At 34.0% G+C, this 7,202-nt stretch overlaps 1 protein-coding gene across 4 annotated transcripts in view; it reads left to right on the forward strand.

Annotated features, from left to right (window-relative positions):
- Positions 1 to 3,913: 3,913 nt before the first annotated feature.
- LOC137655870 (fibropellin-1-like) overlaps positions 3,914 to 7,202 on the forward strand; it is a 59,465-nt gene continuing 56,176 nt past the window's right edge. The window contains exon 1 of one of the 4 annotated variants that reach the window (XM_068390089.1): positions 3,914 to 4,041. The gene's annotated coding sequence lies outside the window, so the exon portion shown is untranslated. Of the gene's footprint in view, positions 4,178 to 7,202 lie in introns of all 4 variants that reach the window. The other 3 variants (XM_068390081.1, XM_068390098.1, XM_068390071.1) reach the window with 3 other exon arrangements.

Genomic DNA, 7,202 nt, shown 5'->3' on the forward strand with positions numbered 1-7,202 from the left:
AATTTCCAACTACTTACGTGAACTATATATTTTTCCTACTAATTATTTTGTGTTTATTTTGCACTTCTGACCATTATTATTGCTGCAAATTGCGCATATTGGGCAATAACCCTTATTAGCAGAACACCACAGGACTTGCAAAGCCTGCTTACCAGAATGCATGAAATATCACACGAGGTTGGGTTAGAGATAAATAGAAGAAAGACAGAGATAGTGATAACGGAATATGCAATGGAGGATGAAATATCATTGGAAGGAAAAACGATTAATGGGATAGAATCACGAGTTTTGTAAATACTCCTGTTTCAATTGAACTATCTGGTCGTAAATTTTATTTCCAGTTCTATTATTATTACTAGCTAAACTACAACCCTGATTGGAAAATTGGGATGCCATAAGCCCATTGGCTCCAACAAGGAAAAATACCCCAGAGAGGAATGGAAACTAGGAAATAAGTAGACTACAAAAGTGACGAACAATTAAAATAAAATGTCTTAAGAACAGTAACAACATTAAAATAGATCTTTCACATATAAACTATAAAACTAAATAAAACAAGACGGAAAAAAAGAGATAGAATGGTGTGCCCGAGTGTGCCCTCACGCAAGAGAACTCTACCCCAAGACAGTGGAAGACCATGGTACAAAGGCTATGGCACTAGTACCTGTTTTCCAAGCTTCATCTGCAATTTAACAAATAGCTCATGACTTGTGTTGCTATCTGAAATAAAGTTGCACAAAGTCTGTAAGGTTGAGAAGACACCTGCAAAATCATCAAGGTTCTTCACATTGTCATGAGGACTAAATTAAACCAAAGTTTTTGGGTGGGTTATTGCCCAATATGTGCAATTTGCAGCAATGATAATGGTCAGAAGTGCAAAATAAACACAAAATAACTAGTAGGAAAAATATATGGTTCACATAAGTGGCTGGAAATTAAAGTATCGTACAAAGCAAAAATAAGATAAATAAATTGAGAATTGTAGATAATAAACGATTCTGAAATAATCAATTCATAAATGTGTCTGTATTTGTCAACTATTGTTAGCGACAACGAGTTAGGCCTAAAGGCGTTATGGATGGATAAAGGCTTGAACAAGAAAATTATTCGTTATTTTGTGCACACGTTTAGTTGCACAATTCTCAATAAAACAATCTTACGTCTGAAAGGAACGAAAGGAAACTATAAGTAGATCGTTTTACACTACATAGATTATATAGACCTATAGAGATAATGATATATGCAAACAGAATGCTGATGTAAACTTATGCTATAAATTTACTTCAAACTACACATAAAAATTACTTCCATTTATATAAAAATAGGACACCACAGATGCCCACTCACCCAAACGCATGTACAGTTGCACACCCACTCTACTGTACATGCAAACTGCAGGCACACCCGTAGCCTCTGCCCAAGGCTCAAGCCATCGTAAATATCGCATTGCCTGTTCAAACAAAAATTTCGCATTCGCACATTTGAACCACCTCATATATATATATATATATATATATATATATATATATATATATATATATATATATATATATATATATATATATATATATATATATATATTGGTGAAAATGGCAAAAAGGGAGAGCTGACTGATTGCAATGATTATGTAGTATGCTTATTCTAAAGAGACTGGGGAGAAAGATTGATGAAAAGCTGATATATGAACAAGCAGGATTTCGCAAAGGTAAAAGTTGCACTGACAAAATTTCCATTTTGAGAAATGTACAGCAATGCGTAGAACATATAAATCTACTTTTGACGGTATTTGTGGACTATGAAAAAACCTTTGATAGTGTGCGCCGGTCATTTTTGTGGAGACTCCTGCGTTATTATGGAATTCCTCTTAAATATGTGAAATTGATTAAGTCTGTTCATGAGCATAGGAAGTGCAAAGTTAGTGTTAATGGAGTCCTTTCAAATGAATTTCAAGTGAACAGCGGAGTACTCCAAGGGAATATGTCGTCACCTGCTGTATGTTGTTTATCCCCCTCATGGATTTTGTAATACGTAGAACAGTCGGAGATGATGGAGAAAGATTGGCTTGAATTGGTAAAAGGAAATTAGCTGACCTAGAGTATGCTTATGACGCTGTCCTTATTAGCAAAATACCACAGGACTTGAAATGCCTGCTTACCAGAATGCATGAAATATCACACGAGGTTGGGTTAGAGATAAATGAAAGAAAGACAGAGATGGTGAGAACAGAATATGCAGTGGGAGATGAAATATTGGATGGAGAAACGATTAATGAGGTAGAATCATTTAGATATTTAGGAACTATGATCTTCAATACAGGGTCTTTAGAATTAGAGTTTAGTGAAAGATTGAAAAAATAAAATCAGTCAATGGCTAGGTTAAATAAAATTAGGAAATAAAATCTCCTGAAATTACATATAAAAACCAAACTACACATCAGTTTAATGAGAGTTTTGGTATGACAATGAAACAATCTCCAATCAGATTCAGTAGATTTGAGAGCAAAGCCCTCAGAAGGATATTGGGAGTTAAATTACAAGACAGGATTAGAAATAAAACTATAAGCGAGATTACTTGAGTGCCATATGTGGATGAGATCATGATGAGGGGTAGATGGAGATGGTTTGGGTATGCTCTTCGTACTCCGCAAGAGAGATTAGTTCACCAAACGTTTATCCGGGCTCCACAAGGCACTATAAGAGTTGGAAGACCCAGGCATACATGGCTGAGGACTATGAAGAGTGAAGTAGGAGATGATGATTGAATTAAAAGCTCAAGATGGAGACGACTGGCGAAATCTAACCGAGGCCCTTTGCGTCAATAGGCGTAGGATATATATATATATATATATATATATATATATATATATATATATATATATATATATATATATATATATATATATATATAATTAGAGCTATGTAAAGAACAATGATGGGATTAACACAGACAAACAGAACAGCGTGGATGCGAGAGAAAACTAAAGTAGAGAATATTCTAACAAGAAAAATAAGTGGACACAGGCAGGATATATAATGAGAATAACGAATAATTGATAGACAAAAAGAACAACAGAATGGGTCCCTAGAGATTACTAACGACGCAGGGGAAGAAAGGGAAGAAAGAGAAGACTTCGGATTAGCAAGCTAAGAAAATGTGCGGGTTTACACAGGCATAGAGGAAGGACATATCTGAGGCCTTTGTCCTGCAGTGAAATAGCAACGGCTAATGACACACACAAACACACACACACACACACACACACACACACACACACATATATATATATATATATATATATATATATATATATATATATATATATATATATATATATATATATACAGTCGCGCCTTTGTATATATATATATATATATATATATATATATATATATATATATATATATATATATATAAAGGCGCGACTGTATATATCTTTAGCGCTATTCCATTCTCCATCCCTGAAAATGGACAATTATATGATCACCGAGTGCACAAGTCAACTAATTCATCGCAACGTTCTTACCCTGAATTATGTATTGCACGGAAAGTTCTTACCCTGAATTCAAACAAGGTCTTTATTGCTTGAAGGTGATTAGTGATTACATATTTCCCTGTCTACCTTTTCACGGTAATATGGGGGGGGGGGTTGATTACCTGTTCAAAGTCGATCTGTTATTCACAATACAAAATATTAAGGTTAACTAATTAGGGGAGCTCTTTCAACTTTAGGCAATACACATGATCGGAGACGCGTTGGTGTGTGCGCATATCCGGGCAGCATTAATTTTGTGAGTCACCTACTTCTCGACATGTGTGCAAGTAGTTTGGCCCACATGTGTTCTTCATAATTAGGTAACATGGCTTTAGCATCTGAACGGCTGGAGGCAAGGTTGCCATTGCAGTGTTCCCAGACATTAAAGTAGTTTATCATTCACGAGTTTCCTACATTGCTGCTGGCTCTATCTGGCAATACTTGCTTATCAGCCTGCCCGTAGGGTCCATTGGGAAACAAGGCTGCAGTCGCTCGCTGGAACTACTGAAGTTAGAAACGCTCCTTTCTTGTTATTTTGTGTTTTCGTCAAAATTCACGTGATTTCATTCTTTACTGATAGTTTACTTACTTTGATTTTCAAGCTTATTTTATTAATTGACTGAGAATTCATGAACTGACAGGTAGGTCAGTATTTTTATCGTCTATTTATTTTGAAGTATTAACTGTTTGTTTGTTAAATTTGTTACTAAATTGTTTCATAATCTGTAGCAGGAATAGATTACCGGTGGAGTAAAAAAAAGTATCGGTATTGTCATTACTATTTTTATTGTTACCCCTCTTAAACATTTAATTGTACATTTGTGCCAGTGTGTGTAACTATGGTGGTGGTTTATAGTATCGTAATAAGTGGCGAGGGAGTGAGATTTCGAATTCTAGGGAGGGTGGAGCAAATTAATCACGAATACTCCAAAGACATTTTGCCCTTGTTGACTTAAACAGTGTATAATACTTGATAGTTAGTTAATGGTTTTGGGCTGTAACCAAGGGTCAGAAAAGCGTTGGGCTACTAAGACACAGAATGCATGCTGCAAATCGTAATGGTTGCCTAAATAGGCCTAATACAGAGACCTATCTCCTGGAGAAGAATCCATATATTGTAGAGAAATATATATTATCACATGTGCATATATATATATATATATATATATATATATATATATATTATATATATATATTATATATATATGTATATATATACTGTATATATATATATTAGCATATTTAAAAGCCAGTAAGAGTCAAGGCATAGTATTTATATATCGAAGGAGTGTTAAGCATACAAATTTAAATTCAAGTTGTTGATTTAAACAGGCAGAAAAAAAAGTGTGGGCTAATTATAGCGAAACCGGAAAATGTTAAGTAAAAACGTAGACGAATAACATCCAAGAATACACCTTTATTGTGAAAATGATCTGTGTGATTAAAATTTAGGTTTATTTGTATAGTACTGCTTTCATGAATAACAGAGTCTATAGGCGATGAAACCTAAGTTTATTCTTGTCTGCATCCTGCCCGGGTAAGACTAATTTGCTATCGACCCCCTATTGAGTAGTATGGTGGTCAAATGACATTTATTGGAGAATTTCCCAGATCGTGATCGAATTACCTAAGTTAGGACAAACATCAAACATTTAAGTTCGGTTGCATTATTGCGTCATGAATCTTTACTTCCGGTGTAAACATAACAATAAATGCTTATAATTTTAGTGTCATTAAATTCATCGTTTTAATTAAATTTTTTTACCTCTTTAATTGAACGACTTATTTACATTAAAACATCTTGATATAAATTAGGCTGATATATAATGACCATTCGAAGTTCATTCTTACTATTCAATTCTATTAGATTTGGTTTGTGCGGATCAATTTTGTTGTTCAGTAAAGTATTTGGACTCCAATTTAGACTATACTTAACCACATTTTAAGTATATATCATAGTTGGCCAAATTGGCATAGGCCTATCCTCTACCTTATTTTAAGTATTCATGACTCGTAATATTCAACACAAAAAGGATTGATTAAAGATATTAAATAAAGATTGCAAAGTTACATCCACAATGAATCAGTTCATATCTTTAGCTTGTTTTGTCCAAGGTGTAGACAATCTTTCTGCCTTCATCAAGTAAACTAAGTTCTGATCGGTGACTAATGTCTGATGCCAAATAAAGACAGCTTGTTAGATTGCTCTTGATGTGTATAAAACTTTATTGGTTATCAAGAAATTATCCGAGGTCTTTGATCCATGGGAAAAAACGTTTCCGCCACGCATCATGTCTAGTAACATCTGGTGCTTTGGAATAGAAGATCATGATAAGTAATTCAATTTAGATGTGAAGTTCATTTCTTATATGATCTGGAACAAGAGACACTACGTGCACTATGCTGTTTTTCTCACTTTTGCCTTCAAAGACTGAACTATTACACCTTTTGGACTGAAACGAAATATACCAGTTTTTTTTTTCTGTCCCCAAGCGCTATCCATAACTCTAGTAATTTAATACTTTGCTTTTAGTCTATTAGTAGACAACCACGTCCGTGTTTGCTGTCCTGATAAGTAGTTTTTGTGACCATTAGCAGCAGGAATAGCAAGTCATCAAGCAAGAAATGAAATTTTTCTAAATATGGCCTATATAGAAAATAGTATATATGAGATCAGATTGAGCTCCTTAATCCAAGTTTCTGAAACCTAATTACTTTGAAACTGGATGCCATTCCTAAGGCAAGGGGAATGACATTGTATATTAGAGGACCGAGTACCTTTCTCCTCTTAAGTCCTGCTCTGAATGTGGATGTCATGAGATTCAGGTAATAAAAGTTTGTGGTTGGCATAACAACTTTTTATTTGTGTTCGATCAATTAGAATCCAGACTTGGACGGTTCTACCTTCGATTGTCATCTTACAATTAAGGCTGGGATAAGAAAAAAAATGATAAAAATGCACCTTTTGTGCTTGATGGTAATTTCGACGCTCACCGCAGGGAGTGGTTAAATTCTATTACTCCTACTGATCGTCATGTCTTAAGAGCTATGGACTATGCCTCTAAATCAGGTGGTGAACAAATCAGAAGTGAATCTACTCACAGGTCTGGTAACTGCTTCAACCTAGTATGCACCGACTCCCGTTGTGTTATAACAAATCAGATTACAACGTCTGATCGTGACTTGTTTTGTTAGTAATTAAAACTGAGCAGCCTGTCCCTGATGTGCCACACTCACGTAAGATATATATATATATATATATATATATATATATATATATATATATATATATATATATATATGTGTGTGTGTGTGTGTGTGTGTGTGTGTGTGTGTGTGTGTTTATATATATATATATATATATATATATATATATATATATATATATATATATATATATATATATATGTATATATATATATATATATATATATATATATATATATATATATATATATAAGTCTCAAGCACACTGCAATGGCATTTTGGGTGATGTTTTGCGTTTGAATTTATCACAATCGTAGAAAAGTGTTTAGCATGTTCTCTAGAATGAGAACATAGTCAACATAATTGATAGGCATATCTATTTTCGTGTGTTAAAATACCGAGTGAAAAGCAAATCCTGGTTTAATTATGCTTGTAGACGGGCTTATTTTGGGGAAGTAAGAGG

The sequence above is a fragment of the Palaemon carinicauda genome, chromosome 1 (genome assembly GCF_036898095.1).
Source record: "Palaemon carinicauda isolate YSFRI2023 chromosome 1, ASM3689809v2, whole genome shotgun sequence".
NCBI classification, from domain to species: domain Eukaryota; kingdom Metazoa; phylum Arthropoda; class Malacostraca; order Decapoda; family Palaemonidae; genus Palaemon; species Palaemon carinicauda.